Below are 24497 nucleotides of genomic sequence, written 5' to 3' on the forward strand. Positions count from 1 at the left end.
GGCTTATGGGTAATAAGTTGGGCTGTTTTAAATGTCCCAACTGCATAACTTGCAGATCAATGCTTGTAGGTATGCACTTTCCACACCCTCATAGCGGTAAGAGAATATGTGTCATATTGATAATGTGTATGCATATTTATTCACTGTAATTTATAGCCATCTATGGCCAGCTGACATGTCCTCCTTATTTTCAATATGCGTTCCACAGCAGTGGCACGCAAGGTTAACTGGTTACCTTGATGCCATGTCCGTGATTGGTCCACGCTGACGAATACTACCATCAGGAATGTAGGTTACGTGATCTCTAGCATTGACACGTGTCTCATGTGACATGGTATCATGCGTTGTTTACCTTTGTTTGTTGTGGACTCACGATCTCGGCGCCGGAAGTTGGGCAGAAGTTGCTGTCGTCATGCACTCCACAGTATGGAGTGCATACCAGGACTCAAAGCATCAATGAAGGTATTACCCATTGTATTGATTGGCAACATGCATCAAACGGTTCTACATTTATAGGATGAGTAAGTTTGGCCCCGTGGGTGACGGCTTATTTGGCATTTACACCTTGAGTTGGTAAACCAGGACTTTTATTCAGATTAATTGGCTAGCCGCATGTGGCTGTGATTACAAATTGGTAGTGGTATATTAGGCTGGTCCTGGGTGGCTATGGGGTTATCTCGCTCTGTGGTGGCTGTGCTGTTTTGATGCTGTGTCTTGACAAAAGTCAGGAGGGACCGAAACGTCGACTAGACTTTGGACTTATGAACATGTGAGCTGAAATAAATGTTTACATTTTTTGCATTTGAGAGTGCCCATTTATCTTCTTATGCCATATTTCTGGACCATTCGTTTGGCCTTATTGGAGCACCTCCCTGTTACATATCGCAAGCTGGATGTGCAGTTTCTTCTACTGATCTATATATATATATATATATATATATATATATATACAGGGGCAGATTGGGAACTAAAAGTGGCCCTGGAAAAATTTGTCAAAGTGGCCTAACGTGTGCGGCACCAAATCAACTGTAGGCGGAGCCCACACCAAAGTGTCCCTATCCACACACCTTAAAAAGAGGATGGCAGAGCAGTGAGAGCACATACTACTCGGACCTCCTCATGTGACTCCAGATGTAACTCAAACCACCCCATCTGCATCCAACACACTTACCCCTCTGACCATCCCACCTGCTTCCACATACCAGAACATGCCACTCTGACCGCACCACATGCCACTCTGACCACACCACATGCCTCCACATGCTATAACACATGCTAGTCTGACCCCAATGCATCTAGAGATACACCTGTATCTGCAGTGCTGCACCTGTTCATGCTTTCGGATGTTGACAATTTTATAATAAACCTAACCTTCACCTAAAATGCACCATATCACGGTCACTAATTGCACCGTAACCCTAAATGAAGCATAACCCTAACTGCAGCCAACCCTAACAGCAGTTGGACCTCATCAGAACCCTAACCCTACCCTAACTACAGCCTAATCCTAACCCAATCCTTATTACAGTCTAACCCTTACAGCAGCCTAATCCTAACCCTACCCTAAATACAGCCTAACTCTAACCCAATCTTCACTACAGTCTAACCCTAATCGCAGCCTCATCCTAACCCTACAGTAAACACACCCTAACCCAATCCTCACTACAGTCTAACCCTTACCACAGCCTAATCCTAACCCTACCTTAAATACAGCCCAACCCTAGCCCAATCCTCACTACAGTCTAACCCTTACCGCAGCCTAATCCTAACAATCCCTAAATACAGCCTAACCCTAACCTTATCCTAATTGTAACCCTTCCCTCACTACAGCCTAACCCAAACATCACAATAGACTAACCCTGACTGCCGCTTAACCCTACCCTAACTATATCTTAATTCTAACCTTACTCTCACTACAGCCTTACCTTAACCACAGCCTAACTTTACTACAGCCTAACCCTAACTGCAGTTTTATTCTAAACCTACCCTAATTGCAGCCTAACCTTAATCTAATCCTAACCATACCCTAACTACAGCCTAACCCTAACCGCAGCCTAATTCTAACCCTACCCTAACTGCAGCCTAATCCTAACCTAACAACAGTCTAACCCTAACTGCAGCCTTATCCTAACCTAACTATAGGCTAACCTTAACTGCAGCCTAACCCTAACCGCAGCCTAATTCTAACCATATGCTAACTGCAGTCTAACCCTAACCATAGTCTAATCCTAACCCCACCCTAACTGCAGCCTAACCCTAACCGCAGCCTAACCCTAACCGCAGCCTAACCCTAACTGCAGCCTAATCCTAACCCTACCCTAACTACAGCATAACCCTAACTGCAGGCAAATCCTAACCCTACCATAACTACAGCATAACCCTAACTGCAGCCTAACCCTAACTGCAGACTAATCCTAACCACACCCTCACTATACAGCCTAACCCTAACTGCAGGCAAATCCTATCCCCACCCTAACTACAGTATAACCTTAACCACAGCCTAATCCTAACCCTACCCTAACTACAGCCTAACCCTAACTGCAGGCAAATCCTAACCCCACCCTAACTGCAGCCTAACCCTAACCGCAGCCTAACCCTAACTGCAGCCTAACCCTACCCTAACTACAGCACAACCCTAACTGCAGGCAAATGCTAACCCCACCCTAACTACAGCATAACCCTAACCGCAGCCTAATCCTAACCACACCCTCACTACAGCCTAGCCCTAACTGCAGGCAAATCCTAACCCCAAGGTCATGATGACTCTCCCCTCTTTCAGGGTTCATTTTCTGCTGCAGTTCAACTGAAGTGGTAAATGGAGGGATCGGGGGTTCCATGGATGGGGGGTTTGGAGCTGTGAGGGGAGAGAGAGCAGGAGAGGGAAACCTTTGTGAGGGGGGTCAGGAGAGCTGCGGATGGGGGAGCATTTGGAGCTGTGAGGGAAGAGAGTGCAGAAGAGGTGGGCCTGTGTGGGGAAGGGAGGTCACAGATTGGGAAAGGGAGTTGGGAGGGGAAAGAGAGCAGGAGAGGGGAACCTGTGTGGTGGAGGGCATGCTGCAAATGGAGAGGGATGGAGCTGTGAGGGGAGATAGAGCATAAGAGGGGAACCTGAGTGGTTGAGGGGGAGGGCTGCGGATGGGGGGTTGGCTCTGTGAGGGGAGAAAGAGCAGAAGAAGGGAACCTGTGTGGGTGAGAAGGGTTGGATCTTTGAGGGGGAGAAAGAGGAGAACCTCTGTGGGGGAAAGAGGAATGTCATGGATGAGGTGAGTGATAGGGCATAAGGCGGGACAGGGGGTAGGTCAAGGGGTGCAGTGGCATGGGGAGATAGAACAGAAGAGGGGAACCTAAGTGGGGGAAAGGGGGCATGGCTGGGGAAGGGGTCGGCTCTGTGAGGGGAGAGAGAGCAGAAAAAGGGAAGCTGTGTGAGGGAGGGGGGGTGCTGCAGATAGGGGAGGGATTGGAGCTGTGAGGGCAGAGACAGTAGAGCTGTGAGAGGAGAGAGCAGAAGGAGGAAACTGGTGTGTAGGGGGGGTCAGGCGTGTTGCGAATAGGGGAGGGGTTAGTGGTATGAGGGGAGAGAAGGAAACCAGCGAGATGATGGTTGGGGGATGCTGCGGATAGGGGGTTGAGCTGTAAGGGGAATGAGAGCAGAAGAGAGGAACCTGTGTGAGGGGGGTGACATGAATAGGGAGGGGTTGGAGCTGTGAGGAGAGAGGGCAGAAGAAGCAAGCCTGTGTGGAGGAGGGGGGATCGGGGGTGAGCCACGGAGGGGGGAGGGCAGAAGAAGCAAGCCTGTGTGGGGGAGGGAGGGTCGGAGGTACAGCCGATGGGGGAGGGGTTGGAACTGTGAGGAAAGAGAGAGCAGAAGAAGCAAGCCTGTGTGTTAGAGAGGGGGGGGTCGGGGGGTGCTGTGGATGGGGAGGGGTTGGAGCTGTGAGGAGAGAGAGAGAGTGGAAGCAAGCATGTGTGGGGGAGGGGGGGTGGAGGGTGCCGCAGATGGGGGAGGGGTTGGAGCAGAAGAAGCAAGCTCGTGTGTGGGAGGGGGGGGGCTGAGGTCCACGGGGGTGGGGGAGCTGTGAGGAGAGAGAGAGAGAGAGAGAGAGAGAGAGCAGAAGAAGCAAGCTTGTGTGGTGGAGTGGGGCCAAAGTTACCGTGGATTGGGGATTGGTTGGAGCTGCAAGGACAGAGAGCAGAGATGTGAGTGGAGAGAGGAGAGGGTTGCTGCTAGATCCTAGAGAAAGGACCTCCATGGAGAGAGACTAGAAGAAGGAAACCTGGGAGGGGGGAAAGAGTGCAGCGAGCTCTGCTGCATGTGTTTCTCACTATGTGGTGCTGACGCTCAGCAGTTATGTCTGGGTTGGTGAAGGAGGGAACTTGTGAATGGAGGAGCACTGTTTCGCGAGATGAGAGCTCCTCAAAGCTACGGGCCTCTGACAGGTGCCGGCGGGCTGCCCGTTAGAAAGAATACACTACAGGGGGTGGAGTCACATGCGGCATTCAGCCCCACATCTGGTCGGCCTCTTGGGAAACTTCCCGTTGACTTTAACGGCCAATCCGCCCCTGTGTGTATATATTAGGGGTGAGCATGTGAGCATGTTCGGATTTCTGAAATCCGAACCCCCCCGAGCCCCCCCGAGCCCCCCCGAGGCCGATCCGAGTCAGGCTCGACTTTTCCCGCCTGACTAGGATCTGAAATCGAGACAAAACGTCATCATCCCGCCTTCCGGGTCTCGCAGGTTTTGAATCCCATATAAGGTACCCGCGTCAGCGCCATTTTCTCACTCGGCTGTGGACAGTGAAGAGGGAGGGTGGGAGTTAGGGCTGACTGGGCTGTGTAGTGTAGTGTAGTGCAGAGTAGTGTTGTGCTGTGCTGCTGTTGTCCATAGGGGCTGTGTCCACTACTTCAAAGTCCATAGGGGCTGGCTGTGTTGTGCTGTGCTGCTGTTGTTAATAGGGGCTGTGTCCACTACTTCAAAGTCCATAGGGGCTGGCTGGACTGTGTTGTGCAGTCAGTTGTCCATAGGGGCTGTGTCCACTCCAAAGTCCTGTGCAGTATCCCAGTCCTAAAGGGGTGCTGTAGTGTTGTCCAGGGGGTGTTTGTGAATTGTGTGCGCAGTAGCCGCACGTGCATCAACAAAGTAGTGCCAAGCGTGCGCCTGTGTCATAAGTAAAGGGCCAGCTGGCTTGACCATTAAAGGGTGCTGTAAACCCCAAAGTACACTCCAAACCAAATAAAAAAATATTTTCTGTGTTTCTGAAATGTGTGTGCAGTAGCGGCACGTGCATCAACAAAGTAGTGCCAAGCGTGCGCCTGTGTCATAAGTAAAGGGCCAGCTGGCTTGATCGCTAAAGGGTGCTGTAACCCCCAAAGTACACTCCAGTCCAAACCAAATAAAAAAATATTTTCTGTGTTTGTGAATTGTGTGCGCAGTAGCCGCACGTGCATCAACAAAGTATGCCAAGCGTGCGCCTGTGTCATAAGTAAAGGGCCGGCTGGCTTGACCGTTAAAGGGTGCTGTAACCCCCAAAGTACACTCCAAACCAAATAAAAAAATATTTTCTGTGTTTGTGAATTGTGTGCGTAGTAGCCACACGTGCATCAACAAAGTAGTGGCAAGCGTTGCCTGTGTCATAAGTAAAGGGCCAGCTGGCTTGACCGTTAAAGGGTGCTGTAACCCCCAAAGTACACTCCAAACCAAATAAAAAAAAAAAATTTCTGTGTTTGTGAATTGTGTGCGCAGTAGCCGCACGTGCATCAACAAAGTAGTGCCAAGCGTGCGCCTGTGTCATAAGTAAAGGGCCGGCTGGCTTGACCATTAAAGGGTGCTGTAACCCCCAAAGTACACTCCAAACCAAATAAAAAAATATTTTCTGTGTTTGTGAATTGTGTGCGCAGTAGCCGCACGTGCATCAACAAAGTAGTGCCAAGCGTGCGCCTGTGTCATAAGTAAAGGGCCGGCTGGCTTGACCATTAAAGGGTGCTGTAACCCCCAAAGTACACTCCAAACCAAATAAAAAAATATTTTCAGTGTTTGTGAATTGTGTGTGCAGTAGCCGCATGTGCATCAACAAAGTAGTGCCAAGCGTGCGCCTGTGTCATAAGTAAAGGGCCGGCTGGCTTGACCATTAAAGGGTGCTGTAACCCCCAAAGTGCACTCCAAACCAAATAAAAAATTTTTTTTCTCTGTGTTTGTGAATTGTGTGCGCAGTAGCCGCACGTGCATCAACAAAGTAGTGCCAAGCGTGCGCCTGTGTCCCATAAATAAAGGGCCAGCTGGATTGACCGCTAAAGGGTGCTGTTACCCCCAAAGGGCACTCCAAACAAAATAAAAAAGAAAATTCTGTGTTTGTGAATTGTGTGCACTGTGGCTGCACGTGCATCAACGATGGAGCAGCGCCAAGCGTGCGCCTGTGTCCCATAAGTAAAGGGCCGGCTGGCTCATTTCTTAAAGGGTGGTGTAACCCACAAAGTGCACTAGTCTTCAACAAAAATAAAAAATTATTTTCTGTGTTTGTGTGCGCCTTAGCCGCACGTATATATCAATATAACATAAATGGAGTACCAAACTTTCTCCGATAAAAATAAAATAGGGAAAGATCAAGAACCACTTCCTCCTAGTGCTGAAGCTGCTGCCACTAGTCATGACATAGACGATAACATGCCATCAACATCGTCTGCCAAGGCCGATGCCCAATGTCATAGTAGAGGGCACATACAATTCCAAATGACAAAGTTCAGGAAAATGACCTTAAAAAAAACATTTAAATCATCTGAAGAGAAACGTAAACTTGCCAATATGCCATTTACGACACGGAGTGGCAAGGAATGGCTAAGGTCTTTCCCTATGTTCATGACTAGTGGTTCAGCTTCACATGACGATGGAAGCCCTCCTCCCACTAAAAAAATCAAACGAGTTAAGCTGGCAAAAGCACAGTGAAGAACTATGCGTTCTAAGAAGATATCACAAATCCCCAAGGAGAGTCCAAGTGTGGTGGCGGTTGCGATGCCTGACCTTCCCAGCACTGGACTGGAAGAGGTGGCTCTTTCCACCATTTGCACACCCCCTGCAAGTGCTGAAAGGAGCACCCACAGTCCACTTGCTGATATGCAAATTGAAGATGTCACTGTTGAAGTACAACAGGATGAGGATACTGGTGTAGCTGGCATTGAGGAGGAAGTTGGCGAGGAGGATTCTGATGGTGATGTGGTTTGTTTAAATCAGGCTCCGGGGGAGACAGTTGTTGTCCGTGGGATGAAAAAGCCCATCACGGTCATGCCTGGGCAGAAGACCAAACATTCCACCTCTTTGGTCTGGCAATATTTCTATCCAAATCCGGACAACAACTGTCTTGCCATATGTACCATATGTAAAGGTGAAATAAGTAGGGGTAGGGACGTTAACCACCTAGGAACATCTTCCCTTATACAGCACCTGCAGCGCATTCATAAAAAGTTACTGTCAAGTTCAGAAACTTTGGCTAAGACTGTAAGCAGTCCAGGAACACCTACATCCCTTTTTCCTGTTTTATCCAAGGAATCGGTGGATGAGGAGGATGAGGACGACATCTTGCCTCCGTAGAGCCAGTTTGTGCAGGGACACATTAATTGCCAGCTTGTTTTGTGGGGGCCCAAACGAACCAATCATTTCAGCCACAGTCATGTGGCAGACTCTGGCACTGAAATGATTGGTTTGTTAAAGTGTGCATGTCCTATTTATACAACATAAGGGTGGGTGGGAGGGCCCAAGGACAATTCCATCTTGCACCTCTTTTTTTTCTTTGCAGTATGTACTGTTTGGGGCCTAGTTTTTCAAACTGCCATCCTGTCTGCCACTGCAGTGTCACTCCTAGATGGGCCACGTGTTTGTGCCGCCCACTCGTGTCGCTTAGCATAGTCATCCAGCTACCTCGGTGCAATCTTTGGCCATAAAAACAATATTGTGAGGTGTGAGGTGTTCAGAATAGACTGGAAATGAGTGGAAATAAAGGTTATTGAGGTTAATAATTGCATAGGAGCAGAAAAACCCACAAATTCTGTGATTTAAGCTGTTTTTATGCTTTTTAAAAAAAAAATACAGATCCAAAACACAAAACCCAGAACCCAAAACACGGAAGGGTGGTTTTGGCAAAACCAATCCAGATCCAAAACACAAAGAAAAATCCAGATCCAAAACCAAAACACAAAACACGAAAAGTGGCCGGTGCACACCCCTAATATATATATATATATATATATATATATAGATAAAGTGTAAATTGACAATAGAGCGACCAGTTTGCTGTTAAGAAACAAACGTGACTGCAGTGCAACAAACTACTGATACATAGAAATTACGTGTATACAACAGAGTACCACTTATTCTTGCATCAGCGTAATAAAGGGTTAGATGAGGCTTTAAACAAAAACCAATACTTATTCAAAATAACAGTGCAATCCTTATTAGGCAGGTATTGAAGGCCCAAAAGTGCTAGTGCAATAAATAACAGTGTAAAGAATATATATATAAAATAACAATTTATTGTGAACAATTATAGGATTTCCAACCAAGAGGCTAATAAAATCCCTTAAATTACATAATAATGAGAAAAGCAATAAAAAAGACAGTAATAAAATATATAAAAAAAAATTAAAATTAGCAGCTTATCTGAATGAGAAAGAGAAGTAGTAGTCCAAAGTGCATGAAGTAGCAACAGACACTCACTCAAATTTTTATATATTTTTTTACTGTCTTTTTTATTGCTTTTTTCATTATTATGTAATTTAAGGGATTTTATTAGCCTCTTGGTTGGAAATCCTATAATTGTTCACAATAAATTGTTATTTTATATATATATTCTTTACACTGTTATTTATTGCACTAGCACTTTTTGGCCTTCAATACCTGCCTAATAAGGATTGCACTGTTATTTTGAATAAGTATTGGTTTTTGTTTAAAACCTCATCTAACCCTTTATTACGCTGATGCAAGAATAAGTGGTACTCTGTTGTATACACGTAATTTCTATGTATCAGTAGTTTGTTGCACTGCAGTCACGTTTGTTTCTTAACAGCAAACTGGTCGCTCTATTGTCAATTTACACTTTATCTATGGTTTCCAAAATACTCACACTAGTATTATATCATTGACCCTGAGCTGACGCCTATAAAATTGAGGCTAAGTTGCTGTATATATACACTACACGTATCCTTTATTTTTTTTTTCTCTAACTTATTCATTTACAAGTTTTGGCGCTTTATCCACCATTTTCTCTCTCTCTCTCTCTCTCTCTCTCTCTCTCTCTCTCTCTCTCTCTCTCTCTCTCTCTATATATATATATATATATATATATATAGTCCATAGAGTTAGAGAGCACTCACCAGTCTTCTGAGTGTAGACAAAGAGGTATTTTTTATTACTCACATCATATAAAAAGAAAGATGTCAACGTTTTGGACCATAGCTGGCCCTTTGTCAAGACCCAAATCCCAGAGACCAGTGTATCAAAGAAGCATGTCCCACCACCTACCTAACAGGGCCTATAAATACCAGAGGCATCCCAAATAGACACACCCTCCCACTTAACACCAGGAAGTAAAGCACTTAAATTTCTAACACCAATAACTGCATCTATAGACACAAATTGCCCAGTATAGGGCATTCATTGAATTAGCGTTAGTATAAACCAAGGCAGATATGGATCCATTACCACTGACTATTTGCTCAAAACATTAGAAACCTACATATCATCATTAGCGTGCGTTCCACAGCCGTGGAGAGAACCACCGGAAATCACAAATCCCTTCAGCATAATGGTGTAGGTAAAATAACTTTCCTCCCCTAACCCATACTCGCAGGTTCCTTGTTGGTTAAACTCCACTGAGTGGTGATAACTGCCATGCCACCCGGAACACACATACACATGACGGGCAAAAGCACATCGCCATAACTCTGCCCACAGGTTCACATCATCAGGAATTACACGGTAACCGAGCGCTAGAGCTCCAACATACCCCCTATCACCAATAATGCCGACAGCCTGCATTCCATTAACATCTCTGGAGCGCAAGCTGACTTAAATCTCCATAGTGACCACGGCTCCAAAGGCACAGCCTTCACATCAGTGTCTATACGGGATGCCTCATAACACCCACATACCAAACAGAAAATGTTTTAAAAAAAGGATTCTACAAAACACAAGTAGGTATTCCAATATAAACATACACTCACAGAAGCAAATTAACAAAGGTAGCTACACTTAACGAAGCTAACAATAGGGAACACTGGGACACAAACATAAAAAACAAAAGTAAACAAACATAAACAAAAATGAACTGTCGAAGCTGGATTATTGGCTGAGACAAGGTCAGTTTAAAATTGAATCGCAGCGACACCATCTTGTGACTGGCCGCAAGACGCCATCTTGGAAATGAGATCGCAAGACACCATTTTGCGAATGGCCGCCTAAGCTCACACTTTAGTACATGTGGCGATATCACTATTAGCATAATGCGATTGCATCTGTGACCATCGCCATAAGTTACGGCGATTCATCAAAAGCCCATTTCATGACTTTACGTAGTTTGGGTGCTCTGGATAAAGTGTATATTATTATAATTCCCCTAAAGGATATATTTTCAAAATTGGATTGCATTAGTTAAACAGAGCAAATGGCCATGTGACAACTAGCCTGTGTAGATAAGCTTCCTGGACATAACGTCTGCTCTCACTCCAGGTGGCCCTGCTCGAATACGGCAAGAGGGTCATTTGTAGCACCTTACATTAGCAGGCTTCCTGCAATAAATTACCTTCAAAGCCAAGAGTGTTATCTGAGGTTTGGGTCTTGTAGCTGTGCTAATTTGCATTTACACAAGAACCTGGGAGAACAAAGGACTGTAATTTTTAGCCTGGGAAGGGTGGGGGCTGCTGAGAGAGGGGGGCATGTGGAACTATAATGCTCAGCATTCCACACTGCTAGGTGTTCACTTAGTTTAAGTGAGATTTAAGTGCACCAATTCTCATACACACATTAATACGCACAATTGCATATAAGCGAATGCATAAGATCCTGTATGAAAACGCTGTTTATTAGCTTCATGCGCACGCATCTGCCCCAAGTTAACTAGCATCTTTACATCACACCCCGCATACTTACACATTACATATTGACATAAAAGGTTTAATAAGCTTTAAAGTATAAGATTTGTTTGTTCATTTAGCATAAATTCTGTGAAATAAAGATTATTTGGTAACTAAAGTTTTATACATGATAAGTAAGCCATGATTGGTATTGTACTGATGCGTAGTCTTTCAACAGTATTCCGGTACCATCAGTGTGGAGATCGCATCATGCATTCTCAACTTATGGACTGCAGAGACTTCAAGCAACAAAATGTACATAATATGAACAACTGTTAGGATGATTGCATGAGTCAGGAAACCAGAGACCCCCAGTTGTTAGAGGCTGGGTTGTGTCTATTTGAATAAACCTGTTACATGCCTTGTAACATATGCCCTCCCCGTTAGGACCAATGGTATTAGCAACAAACTTCTCTATTGTGTTGTTTATTTCTGGGGGGTACAAATATGTGTGCTGATCCTGGGTTCCTAGTCTTTGTGCTGAATGCTGATTGATGAGGGGTTTCTTGCTGATGCCTAACATCTGGACCAGAGAGCGCTGCGTATGTATAATTGTACTTGGGTCTGTATAATCTCTTTGCGCTAAGATTATATGAGGATCATAGCGTGTAACTGCTGTACTTTACTTGAATAATACTTTGTGCTTTGGAACCACATGTTCTAAGTCTGGAGTCTTTATTTACTGGATGACTGCATACGCAAATTAGCATCATCCTTAGAGGTTTATAGGAAGGATATTAGAAGGTATAGGCAGGGGTATATAGAGGTTCAAAGGCAGTATCCTTAGAACATACCAATAAAGATAAATCATAACAATAGAATAACTCCAAAAAATAAAAAAAATAATTTGTTATAAAAATATATTAAGAGGATTCATCTCATTAAGTCCCTTTGGGGCCACCGTATCCAACTGGTGAATCTACATAGCCTCTCTCTTCAATAATAGTAGATCCCGATCACCTCCACGAGCCGGTGGAGGGATCCAGTCTATTATCATATAACATAGGGCATTCAGTTGATGGTGCTCCTTTAGGAAATGAAGGGCTACAGGTTTGTCTGCGGAGCCAGTGCTCTATGCAAGACGAATAGAAGACCGATGTTGAGACATACGTTCTTTAAATGTCCTGATGGTCTTCCCCACATACATTAAGCCACATGGGCATGTGAGGAAATAAACCACATGGTCATAATTGCACGACAACCTCTACTTCAGAAAAATTTTACGTCCACTGTGGGGGTGACAAAAGAATTTCCCTGTAATTAAGGATCTGCACGTTGTGCATCCCAGGCACTTAAAGCAACCTTTGTTTTGTGTCAGCCAATGGTCCTTCTAAAGGTGCCCATCCACTAGCAGACTTGTCTTTGAAAGATGAAAGATCAAAAGATCTTCACAAATCGTTCATCAATTTATTGTTCATGTGCATGAACAATTTATGAATGATTGCACAAAAGGACCAAAGACCATAGACCAACAATTTTCAAACCATTTGTTAATAAAAGTGGGCTGAAATTTTTATTTAAATCTATATTATTATTATTATTATCCTTTATTTATATGGCGCCACAAGGGTTCCGCAGCGCCTTACAAAGTACAGAAACAAATGAGCACACAAGACAACAGTTATTAACAGTACAGACAATGCAGGACAAGTACATGATTTATAAACAATGCTGCCTAACACCTAAATAAGCAGCAGGGTGTCAGTAATCAGTTTTGGGTGCCATTGTAAATGAAAGTAAAAGTAAGGCAAGAAGAAGCACTTGAGGAAAGAGGGCCCTGCTCGTGAGAGCTTACATTCTGAGGGGAGGGTCAGACAAATATGTTTATATGTTTTTTTAAGTTGTGGGCGGTGCTTTATATTGAAAATAAATAGCAGGCATCCATTTTAAAACACTGCATTTATTCTTTGTGGCTAATTTGGTTTGGTGTATACCAGTGTATACCCAGGTGTATACCCTTGTAGTAGTGCCCCCATATAATGCCCATGTAGTAGTGCCCCCATAGTTATGCCCCTGTAGAAGTGCCCCCATATAATGCCCCTGTAGTGCCGCTTGTACAAAAAGAAAAAAAAACTTACCTTAATCCCCGCTCCTCCATCTGCCGCCGTCCTGTCTGCCCGGCTGCTCCTCGGAACTATGGGAGAGACGTCATGACGTCTCCCCCATAGTGCACATGGGGAGAGCTAGAAGCTAGACAATCTGTGCCTTTATGTAAAATGTTCTTGTCATTTAAAAATAAAAAAATATATATATTACCATTCTAAAAAAAACCCATAAACCCCTGGAATCAAACATTGAGCAAACTCCAAGCCCTACCTAACAACCTCTAAAAACACCTTTATATGTAATTTTATTTGCAAAATTCCCTTAAAACATTAAATAAGGAGACCACACATTTTTTGTTTAACATTTTATATTATTAAAACATTTTGCTCTGGACACGATTCATTAAAATTTACCAGGCCAATGAGGGACTGGATACCAAGGACTATTCAAATCGTAAACGAGACAGGCACTTCAACAATTGGTTACATACAGTAAGGAGCATTTTAGTGATGCCAACATCAACAGTGTCAAGGGAAAGACCCAGAATATCCGGACTGTGGCCCTGATTCAGAGCAAGACGCTCTGACAGAGCGCTCGCTCTGAATCAGGGCGTCTTTTTTTTTTTTAAGGGTTTCCACCCACAGCTAATGCGAGCGGCCAGGATGATTGTCGCGATGGTCAAGACCATCGCGACCATCGGGCTTGCGATGAGACCCTTGTGATAGGGTCTCGTGGCCGCAAGCCCCAGAGAGCTATCGGCTCAAACAGAGCCGAAAGCTCTCCCACTGACATCACTCGTGATGTCAGTGGGGCCGCCCCCAAACGGTAGGCATTCCCATGGGAATGCCTCCATCTGGGCAGCCACCCCCCGACCCACCCACCAAAGGGGGCGTGCTGTCACTCAACATCGACAGCACGCCCCCTTTGGTGCGAGACCCGGAGCGACGGATTGCCCGTCGCTATCCGGGTCTCGTGCATGCGCACGACGGAGCCGGACCCGTCGTGCACATGTGCTCTGGGCCACCATTGACCCGGTTGCGAGCGCTCAGCGCTTGCGACCAGGTCTGAATCAGGCCCTGTGTTCCTAAAACAGCACAATAAGGACCAAAAAGTCACAACGTTCTGAAAGCAGGGGTAAATGAGGTCAAAAAGACCAACAGTGGCACTATGACTCCACTGAAGTTCATTCTGGTGAAGGAACCAAAGTAAAAGGAATGAACGCATTTTTGCAACAATGAAAAAAAAACTGCAAACAAAAATAAATAATTTAAAAATGTAACATCACCCTGTAGAGTGGCCTGTGCACTCTGACAAACATAATTCACACCACTCGTGGAGGTACTGGGATAGGGATGTGGTGGAGCTGGGCTAAACAACGCTTCATAGGTGTGGGGAACTGACGGAGGAGGATTTTGCAAATGGGGATACGTCGGTCTGTGTCCAGGGTCTGGGAAAGTGCCTGAGGCCGAGGGGGCAGGCCGAGGCCTAGGATATAATCCTATTTTAGTGTCTTTTTCCAAATCACCCTCAAGACCACTAACCATAGCATTATATACTATTCTCTTGAAATAAAGTTTCTGGTCAGGGGCCATGGCCTTCATTTCATGAGCGATGTTAATTGCAAAAGCCATATTTGCGTCTGGGGGCTTCTGAAGAACCTCCTCCGCATGTTGCAGAAATCGCTCACCCCTTGATGGTCCAGAAGCAGGAGTCCTGGATGTCCACTTCCCCTTTGCGGTGGGAGCCTGGGAAGAGGGTGGCTCAATGGGGGACTCCAAAACCTCTGTGGGCTCGCTGGAGACAGGGTCAGGATCAACGTCCAGCAACATGGTCTAAAAAAATAAATAAATACATTTTAAGGAAAGAAATTTTACACAAACTTATCAACAATTAACATTTAACAATAACACAAAGATAACATTTGATTTAAAACAAAAGGAAAAAATGATTTTGTTTTTTTAAAAACAAAATACATTACTGGATCCTGACTCAAAAAGTCTTCAGTGAGGACATCATCCGCCTATGGCTCCAGCAAGCACCGTGACCGTCTCTTTGGTTCCTTCTCCAGCACAAACTTCAGTAGGTCATAGTACTAAACTTTGGGCTTCCGGACCTCATCTGCCCCTGCTCCAGAATGTTGCGACTCTAGGTACTTATTGTGCTGTTTCAGGAAGACAGTTCAGAGATTCTGGATCTTTTGCTTGACCCAGTCGATGTCGGCACCACTGTCATGCTCCTTACTGTATGCTACCAATTTGTTGAATGCCTGCCTCTTCTTATCGCGATTTGAGTAGTCCTTGGTACCCATTTTTCACAGGCATTCATTGGCCTGATAAATGTCAATGAATCGTGTCCAGAACGCACGACTTAGTCAACCCATTTCTGGGGAAGAAAAGAAAATAGAAGCAAAAAAAAAAATGAAATAACATACAACAGATAGATTGATTTAATACATATATGTAACAATGGGTGGAATTCAATTCAGTGTGATGCAGAATATCCACTGGAGGAAGCTCCTGCAGCTATTCAATACACTGCGCTGTTTGGCTGACCTAAGAATGTCCCCCCTGGGGATGCGAGGAGAAATCCAACCAAAGTGCCTTACACGCAGCTGATTTACTCTTTAGCACGGCCCTAGCAGCCGTGCGCCCGGCACTTTAGTCAGAGAATGCTGGTAAAAGCACCTTTACATCCTTGTTAAGTCGCAAGAAAGTACATTCTCCGAAATAACAGCGCACTAAATTGAATAGCTCCGGGAGATTTCAGTGTGATCCTGAGATCAGAGTGTACCACAATTGGAGACCAGTTGAATAAGTCCTTCTTAGGGACAACATTTCGGCAGGCGTCGATTGGATCATATATTAAATTTTTTGGTCCTTCTTAGGAACAACAACACGTCAGGTGTCGAGTGGATCATGCACATAAATTATTTTGGTCCTTCACAAAGATAATATTTCGTCAGTGCTATACTGGATGACATACAATTTGGATATATATACCCCAGAGGAAGTCCTAGTGGACGAAACACATTGGGTTGTGATTCTTTAATATGTCAGAAGGGAGAAACCCTATAAGGGGAAATAGCAGGACAACTAAATGTTATCTTCCACTGCTTAATCTTTAACTGTGTAATCAATTTTATGGATTTATTTTTATGTCATTTGGACAGTTAATTGTTTTAATAAATATATTATCTACAACACCTAATAGTAGGCCATTGGGCCATCTCTTCTGTGTTTTTTCGGTGAGTTGGTCTTTTTTAGAAAAATTATCATTGGGAGCCTATGGAATCTACTATCAACTGTGTTTGAAGGTTTCTAAAGTGAAGAGGTCTATCTAAAAGGACGATTTTGGACAACAATTGCTATATAAAAAAAGAGGTTTATCCAAAAAAACTGGACATTATTTTATAAATTGACTATTTACATCTGGATATTTATTGCACCCTCTAAGTATTGTTTGTTGTATCTAATTTGTCAGGTTCCCACTAACAGGGGTTCCAGCGCAAGATAAGGGCATCATCTATTCATATATATATATATATATATATATATATATATTAGGGGTGAGCGGGTTCGGATTTCTGAATCCGAACCCCCCCGAGCCCCCCCGATCCAAGGCCGAACAAAATAAAAAAAATATTTTTTTGTGTTTGTGAATTGTGTGCGCAGTAGCCGCACGTGCATCAACAAAGTAGTGCCAAGCGTGCGCCTGTGTCCCATAAATAAAGGGCCGGCTGGATTGACCGCTAAAGGGTGCTGTAACCCCCATAGGGCACTCCAAACAAAATAAAAAAATATATTTTTTTGTGTTTGTGAATTGTGTGCGCAGTAGCCGCACGTGCATCAACAAAGTAGTGCCAAGCGTGCGCCTGTGTCCCATAAATAAAGGGCCAGCTTGATTGACCGCTAAAGGGTGCTGTAACCCCCAAAGGGCACTCCAAACAAAATAAAAAAAAATTTCTGTGTTTGTGAACTGTGTGCACTGTGGCTGCGCGTGCATCAACGAAGGAGCAGCACCAAGCGTGCGCCTGTGTCCCATAAGTAAAAGGCCAGCTGGCTTGTCCGTTAAAGGGTACTGTAACCCCCAAAGGGCACTCCAAACAAAATAAAAAAATATATTTTCTTGTGTTTGTGAATTGTGTGCGCAGTAGCCGCACGTGCATCAACAAAGTAGTGCCAAGCGTGCGCCATTGTCCCATAAATAAAGGGCCAGCTGGATTGACCACTAAAGGGTGCTGTAACCCCCAAAGTGCACTCCAAACAAAATAAAAAAATATATTTTTTTGTGTTTGTGAATTGTGTGCGCAGTAGCCGCACGTGCATCAACAAAGTAGTGCCAAGCGTGCGCCTGTGTCCCATAAATAAAGGGCCAGCTGGATTGACCACTAAAGGGTGCTGTAACCCCCAAAGGGCACTCCAAACAAAATAAAAAAAAAATTTCTGTGTTTGTGAATTGTGTGCACTGTGGCTGCACGTGCATCAACAAAGGAGCAGCGCCAATCGTGCGCCTGTGTCCCATAAGTAAAAGGCCAGCTGGCTTGTCCATCATAGGGTGCTGTAACCCCCAAAAGGGCACTCCAAACAAAATAAAAAAATATTTTCTGTGTTTGTGAATTTTGTGCGCTGTAGCTGCACGTGCATCAACAAAGGAGCAGCGCCAAGCGTGCGCCTGTGTCCCATAAGTAAAGGGCCGGCTGGCTCATTTCTTAAAGGGTGGCGTAACCCACAAAGTGCACTAGTCTCCAACAAAAATAAAAAAATATATTTTGTGTTTGTGTGCGCCTTAGCCGCACGTATATATCAATATAACATAAATGGAGGACCAAACTTTCTCCGATAAAAATAAAATAGGGAAAAATCAAGAACCTCTCCCTCCTAGTGCTGAAGCTGCTGCCACTAGTCATGACATAGACGATAACATGCCATCAACGTCGTCTGCCAAGGCCGATGCCCAATGTCATAGTAGAGGGCACATACAATCCCAAATGACAAAGTTCAGGAAAATGACCTTGAAAAAAACATTTAAATCATCTGAAGAGAAACGTAAACTTGCCAATATGCCATTTACGACACGGAGTGGCAAGGAACGGCTAAGGTCTTTCCCTATGTTCATGACTAGTGGTTCAGCTTCACAGGACGATGGAAGCCCTCATCCCACTAAAAAAATCAAATGAGTTAAGCTGGCAAAAGCAGAGCGAAGAACTGTGCGTTCTAAGAAGATATCACAAATCCCCAAGGAGAGTTTAAGTGTGGTGGCGGTTGCGATGCCTGACCTTCCCAGCACTGGACGGGAAGAGGTGGCTCTTTCCACCATTTGCACACCCTCTGCAAGTGCTGAAAGGAGCACCCACAGTCCACTTGCTGATATGCAAATTGAAGATGTCACTGTTGAAGTACAACAGGATGAGGATACTGGTGTAGCTGGCGCTGAGGAGGAAGTTGGCAAGGAGGATTCTGATGGTGATGTGGTTTGTTTAAATCAGGCTCCAGGGGAGACAGTTGTTGTCTGGGGGATGAAAAAGCCCATCACGGTCATGCCTGGGCAGAAGACCAAACATTCCACCTCTTTGGTCTGGCAATATTTCTATCCAAATCCGGACAACAACTGTCTTGCCATATGTACCATATGTAAACGTGAAATAAATAGGGGTAGGGACTTTGACCACCTAGGAATATCCTCCCTTATACGTCACCTACAGCGCGTTCATAAAAAGTTACTGTCAAGTTCAGAAACTTTGGCTAAGACCGTAAGTAGTCCAGGGACACCTAAATCCCTTCGTCCTGTTGTATCCAAACGCCTGCAAAGCACACCGTCAACTCCAACCTCATCAAATTTCCTCCTTAGTCAGGATCGGAAGTAGTCCTGCAGGCCATGTCACTGCCATGACTGACTCTCCTATCCGGGGTTCCTCCGGAGGATCCTGCATTGCTACGCCTACTGCTGCCGCTGCTGCTGTTGCTGCTGGGAGTCTTTCATCATCCCAGAGAGGAAGTAGGAACACCACTACTTTTACTAAACAATTCACCCTCCAACAGTCCTTAGCGAGGAGGATGAAGTACGACAGCAGTCATCCTGAAGCAAAACATATAACTGAGGCCTTGACTGCTATGTTGGTGTTAGACGTGCATCCGGTATCCGCCATTAGTGCAGTGGGATTTAGACAATTGATGGAGGTAGTGTTTCCCCGGTTCCAAATCCCGTCTAGATTCCACTTCACTAGGCAGGCGATACCGAGACTGTACAGAAACATCAGAAAATTGTGTCCTCTGTGTCCTGAAAAATGCAGTTGTACCCAATGTCCACTTAACCACGGACATGTGGACAAGTGGAACAGGGCAGGCTAAGGACTTTATGACTGTGACAGCCCACTGGGTAGATGTATCACCTTATACAGCCACAACAGCAGCGTCACCAGTAGCAGCATCTCAGAAATGCTAGCTCATTCCAAAGCAGGCTATGCTGTGTATCACCGGTTTCAGTAAGAGGCACAACGCTGACAACCTCTTTGAGAAACTTAGAGAAATCATCGCCCAGTGGCTTACCCCACTTAGACTCTCCTGGGGATTTGTGATATCTGACAATGCAACCAATATTGTGCGGGCATTACATCTGGGCAAATTCCAGCACGTCCCATGTTTTGCTCACACAATAAATTTGGTGGTGCAGAATTTTCTGAAAAGCGACAGGGGCATGCAGGAGACGCTTTGGGCGGCCCGAAAAATTTCTGGCCACTTTCGCCATTCAGCGACTGTGTGCTGAAGACTGGAGCGCCAGCAAACACTCTTGAACCTGCCCCGCCATCACCTGAAGCAAGAGGTTGTGACGCGGTGGAACTCAACCCTCTATATGCTTTAGAGGATGGAGGAGCAGCAAAATTCCATTCAAGCCTATACATCCACCTATGACATAGGCAAAGGAGGGGGTATGCACCTGACTCAAGCGCAGTGGAGAATGATTTCCGTGTTGTGCAAGGTTCTCCAGCCCTTCGAACTTGCCACACGTGAAGTCAGTTCAGACACTGCCAGCTTAAGTCAGGTCATTCCCCTCATCAGGCTTTTGCAGAAGCAGCTGGAGAAAGTGAAGGAGGAGCTAAGACGGAGCGATTCCACTCGGCATGTGGGACTTGTGGATGAAGCCCTTCATTCGCTTTGCCAGGATTCCAGGGTGGTCAATCTGTTGACATCAGACCACTACATTTTGGCCACCGTGCTCGATCCTAGGTTTAAAGCCTATGTGGTGTCTCTCTTTCTGGCCGACACAAGCCTGCAGAGGTGCAAAGACCTGCTGGTGAAAACACTGTCAGCTGAAGCGGAACATGACACGTCAACAGCTCCTTCTTCATTTTCTCCCGCAACTGGGGCTGCCAGGAAACAACTTAGGTATCCTAAGCAACCCGCTGGCGGTGATGCAGGGCAGGCAGGACCAAGTTTGGACCTGGCAACAATTTCTGACATGTCTACTGTCAGTGCATATGATACTGTCACCATTGACAGAATGGTGGAGGATTACATTGGTGACAGCATCCAAGTAGGCATGTCAGACAGTCCGTACCTGTACTGGCAGGAAAAAGAGGCAATTTGGAGGCCCCTGTACAAACTGGCTCTATTTCACCTGAGTTGCCCCCCCTCCAGTGTATACTCCGAAAGAGTGTCTAGTGCAGCCGGGAACCTTGTCAGCGAAAGGCATAGGAGGTTGCTTCCACAAAATGTGGAGAAGACGATGTTCATAAAAATGAATTATCAACTCTTCCAGGGAGACCAGCCTCCAAAACGTACAGAGGGACCTGTGGTGGATTACAGTGGGGATAAATTAATACTCTGTGAGGATGAGGATGTACACAACACTGAAGAGGATGAGGAATCGGTGGATTAGGAGGATGAGGATGACATCTTGCCTCCGTAGAGCCAGTTTGTGCAGGGACAGATTAATTGCCAGCTTGTTTTGTGGGGGCCCAAACGAACCAATCATTTCAGCCACAGTCGTGTGGCAGACCCTGATGCTGAAATGATTAGTTTGTTAAAGTGTGCATGTCCTGTTTATACAACATAAGGGTGGGTGGGAGGGCCCAAGGACAATTCCATTTTTTCTTTGCATTATGTACTGTTTGGGGCCTAGTTTTTCAAACTGCCATCCTGTCTGCCACTGCAGTGTCACTCATAGATGGGCCACGTGTTTGTATCGCTTAGCATAGTCATCCAGCTACCTTGGTGCAACCTTTTGGACATAAAAACACTATTGTGAGGTGTGAGGTGTTCAGAATAGACTGGAAATGAGTGGAGATTAAGGTTATTGAGGTTAATAATAGCATAGGAGCAGAAAAACCCACAAATTCTGTGATTTTAGCTGTTTTTATGCTTTTTTAAAAAAAAAATACAGATCCAAAACACAAAACCCAGAACCCAAAACACGGAAGGGTGGTTTTGGCAAAACCAATCCAGATCCAAAACACGAAGAAAGATCCAGATCCAAAACCAAAACACAAAACACGAAAAGTGGCCGGTGCACACCCCTAATATATATATATATATATATATATATATATACTCCGGTTTCCTCCCACACTCCAAAAATATACTAGTAGGTTAATTGGCTCCCAACAAAAAAAAAATTATCCCTAGTGTATATGTGTGTGTGCATTTGATAGGGAACATAGGGCCTGATTCAGAGCCGCTCGTAAGCGGCCGCTTGTTCGTTCCGAGCGATGTTCGCAAAACTGCGCATGCGTACGGTTCGTAATATGCATGCGCGAACCAGTCAGTGCGGTCGAAATTCATGTGCTCGCAAAATAGCGAATGCCTGCTAATTTGAGTGACAGGATGAGGCGTTTGTGGGTGGTAACAGGGGAAGGTGCTTGAAAACGGATCGTGGAAATCCGAACACAGGCGTGCCAAACGGTCAAAACGGGCGTTTAATGGGAGTGCATAATTAACAAAGCAGCGTCATCCACCACGTCACTTGGTTGTCTTTTAGCCTGAACTGCTCGCATGATTGCGGTAGGAAAATCCAACCACAAGAATAGCGAGCAGTTCATACGCCTTTCGATGTACTTGATTAATCTAATAAATACTGGAGATGACGTATGATGCGAGCGGCCAGGGGTCATTTTTCTCAAAATAGCGGCCGCAGGTTTTCTTCGCTCCTTCAGACTTAGAGGCATCAACAGACCGCAAAGAGCGAGCACTTCATTTAAATAGCCAGCCCCTTTTTCAGAACGAGCGTCCGCAAATAGCGTACGGCTCTGAATGAGGTCCATAGATTGTAAGCTCCACTGGGGCAGGGACTGATGTGAATGGCCAATTATTCTCTGTAAAGCGCTGCGGAATATGTGTGCGCTATATAAATAACTGGTAATAAATAAACAAATAAATAAAATTAAATTTAAAAAAATAAAAAAATATATATATATATATATATACACACATACAAGGATATATATATATATATATATATATATATACAAATTTATGTAAATATATATATATATATATATATTATATATGTGTATATATTTATGTATGTATATATATATCCATCTGTGTGTGTATGTATATATATATCCATCTGTGTGTGTATGTATATATATATATATATATGTATATATACTGCTGCTGAATTGATGCATCCTTTTTTTCTTTCCATCTGCAGGTAACTGACTACAAGTCTCAGACTTTTGCTATACTGAATTTATATTGGCCAGCCTGAGAACTTAGGTAACGGACTACAAGTCTCAGACTTTTGCTGATAAGCAATGTTATTTAGCATATCACTGCATAGTATATTAGTTTGATGTTTTTAGTTTCTTTGTTAGTTAGCTCATTGATCCTGTTATTTGCCTAATGGTATGTGCTGTGTGTTTGTTTTACTCAGTTTATTGCTAGCCATATTAGTGGGAGGGTGCTGGACTTCTAAGCAATCAGTAATTTAACATGCCAGGTCTCCTACATATTGGTCATTAGTAGGCTGGAATAGCCTGACTGGAATTGCCCCATTCAAAAGTGCATTTTAAGATTAATACTGGCATTATACCGGCGTTGAACCGAAGTGGAACAGAAGGGAAACAACCGATCTGTACTTCTAAAAACCTAATCTATATTTGGAGAAAAACCATCAGCAAAGGTGATTTCAAAATCTCACTGCTGCAAATTCCTGCTGACTGCATAACCTGGACTTTCAACACTGAACTCTGGTTGCTACAAAAACTCTGGCCATCACTTGCTACTATTTGTGCTATCTCTGTGCTTAACAGATAATCTTACAGAATACTGTTAATGTCAGCTTAACTCTCTAATAATGTCTTTTTACTTTAGCTCTTTGGCCTAGTCTTACATCATCTAGCTACTACTACTCTCTACTCTAATATTCAACTTCTACTCCCATCTTATCTCCACTTTTTCAAAACTCTATAATATATTTTTGTTGTGCAGACACTTTGCCTCATCCTTACCATGACCATGTTGTCTTCAACTCCTCCCTTCACTCAGTATCTAACTAATCTTTTGTTCTGCCCTCTAATTCCACCTCTATCCTTTTCCCCTGGTCTCCTCCACCTCCCTATCTCCCCTTCTCTCTCTGCCTTCCTCCCCCTCTTCTCCCATTACTCCATTTTCTTTCTTTTATACCCCCCAAGGTACCCCTCTGGTAATCTTTCCTCCCTTACTTATCTCCCTGTCACTTCGCCCCACTTTCATCCACGTCTCCTTAACTTCCCTCCCTGCCCACATCCTACAGGGTCCCCTCCTAGCACAGGAGCACGCATGATCCCTACACTCTATTCATCTTGGTCTCCCAAAGTATTCTCATCTCCACGCTATTGCAACCCTGATAATCTCATTCACATCTCTCCTATCAACTATGTCCCTCTATCCTGTGCCCTCTGGAATGCCAGATCAGTCTGTAACAAACTGGACCCCACCCATGACCTTTTCATCTCTATCTCCCTGAATCTCCTTGCCATTACTGAAACCTGGATTTTACCCTCTGACACCACTTCTCCTGCAGCTCTCTCTTATGGGGGCCTCACCTTCTCCCACACCCCCAGACCTGGGGGTTGCCATGGCGGTGGTGTTGGGGTCCTTCTATCCCCTGGTTATTCATACCAACATATACCATCAGAACCATCCCTTACATTCTACACATTTTTGAAGTTCATGCTATACGCCTCTTCCAACCAGTACACCTCAGAGTAGCTGTCATCTACCATCCCCCTGGCCCTCCCTCCAAGTTCCTTGACAACTTTGCTTCCTGGCTCACTCACTTTCTCTCCTCAGACCTTCCCTATATTATCCTCGGTGACTTCAATATTCCTATTGATATCCCCACAGAATCTGCTGCC

This window comes from Taudactylus pleione, unplaced genomic scaffold, assembly GCF_031769625.1.
Source record: "Taudactylus pleione unplaced genomic scaffold, aTauple2 ptg000266l, whole genome shotgun sequence".
Lineage (NCBI taxonomy): Eukaryota > Metazoa > Chordata > Amphibia > Anura > Myobatrachidae > Taudactylus > Taudactylus pleione.